Raw genomic sequence first — 1,992 nt, 5'->3', positions numbered from 1 at the left:
CTAGATCACCCTTCCCAGTTCTTCATTCCTTAAGCTCTGCGCTTCTAGCAGAGCCGTTTGTGATTAAGTTCATCAACTGACTTAGCCTTCGGAGGTGGACTCCCAACCCCAGCGGTCGGGCCACATCTGACGCTTTCGTTTTGCAGGACATCACGAGGAGATCTAAGGGCTGAGCAGATTTTGGACGCATCACAGACGAAAAACATTCAGAGGCAGCAACTATAGCAATTATGTTGGACGTGGAGGATGGAGAGAACAAAATAATTATGATTGAGAACGATCCAATATAAGAGGTCAAGGTTGGAGATCAAGTGGACGTAGTTCTTATTCTCAAAGAAATGAAAGATCCCAATATCAATGCTATAATTGCAAGAGGTATGGTCATCTCAGCTATTAGTGCCAGGAAAAGCTTGAACCAAAGATTGAAGAAAAGACTCACCTTGCTAAAGAAGAGGCAAACGATCAATCCACAGTGTTGCTGACCTATAGAGGAGATGGAGAATAACAAGAGTACACTTGGTTCCTTGACACCAGCGCAAGTAATCACATGTGCAGCATCAAGGAATTTTTTACAAAATTGAACGATACAGTCCAAGGAGAAGTCATGTTTGGTGATTCATCTAAGATTCCAGTCAAAGGAAATGGCAAGATAATGATCCAGGCGAAGAATGGAGACCACAAGTTTATCATAGATGTCTATTATGTTCTAGGACTACAAAGCAACATAATAAGTCTTGGACCACTCCTAGAAAAGGGGTATGATATCCATCTCTAGAATTTCACACTTACTATTATGAACAAGGTTGGAGATTTGATTGCAAAAGTAAATATGTCTAAGAATAGACTATTTACTCTAGATATCAAAGAAGAAAAGGTAAAGTGCGTAAACTCCATCATCAAGAATGACTCATGGTTATGGCATTGCGGTTTGGGCATCTTGGCTTTAGCGGCTTAAAATTACTGTGGAAGTCAAAGATGGTGAATGGTTTACCAAAGATTGATCATCCAGATCAAATTTGTGAAAGATGCATTCGAGGAAAGTCACACAGAAAAAGCTTTGAAGTTGGAAAGTCAAGAAGCGCAACAAAGCCATTGCAGCTGATTCACAGTGATATAGTTGGACCACTTGAGGTTGCATCACTTGGAGGTCACAGGTACTTTATTACTTTCATTGATGATTTTAGCCGCAGTATTTGGATATATTTCATTAAAGAAAAATCAAATGCTTTAGACAAATTTAAAGAGTTTAAAGCACTGATTGAAAAAAAAAGTGGCTATCATATCAAGACTCTCAGATCAGATAGAGGAGGCGAGTATACTTCAAGATTATTTGAAAATTTTTGCAAAGAGAATATCTTGCACCAACTTACAGCTGCTTATACTCCACAACAAAACCGAATCGCAGAATGGAAGAATCGCACAATTCTCGACATGGTGAGAAGCATCTTGAAAGGTAAGAATCTACCTAAAGTCTTTTGGACTAAAGCTGTAGCATGTGCTGTCTATCTACTCAATAGATGCCCAACTAAAAGTGTCAAGTTCAAGACACTTTTTGAAGCATGGACCGGGTACAAACCCAATGTTAGTCATTTCAAAATCTTTGGATGCATTGCATATGTACATGTGCCAGAGCAAAAAAGGAGAAAGCTAGATGATAGAGGAGAAAAACATATTTTCATAGGCTATGATGCAAGAACAAAAGTCTACAAACTCTACAACCCAATTAGCAAGAAAGTTGTAATCTCAAGAGATGTTGATTTCGATGAAGCAGATAATTGGAAGTGGACAGAAGAAGAAAATAATGTCAAAGGAACATTTTTGGAAGACAAAGAAGCTCTTCAAGAACAAGCACCGACATAGAATGAAGATCCAAATCAGACTCCTCCACCAAGTCGAGTTCCAATAACTCTAGGCAGTAACAGCTCCTCAATAGAAGCTCCTACAAGAACACGAAGGCTTAGTGATTTCTACAACACTACTGAACCAATACAA

This window comes from Hakea prostrata, chromosome 1, assembly GCF_041222555.1.
Source record: "Hakea prostrata isolate BN-2017 chromosome 1, UWA_Hpros_2, whole genome shotgun sequence".
In the NCBI taxonomy this organism is placed as follows: domain Eukaryota; kingdom Viridiplantae; phylum Streptophyta; class Magnoliopsida; order Proteales; family Proteaceae; genus Hakea; species Hakea prostrata.
Note: the sequence above shows the minus strand (reverse complement) of the source record.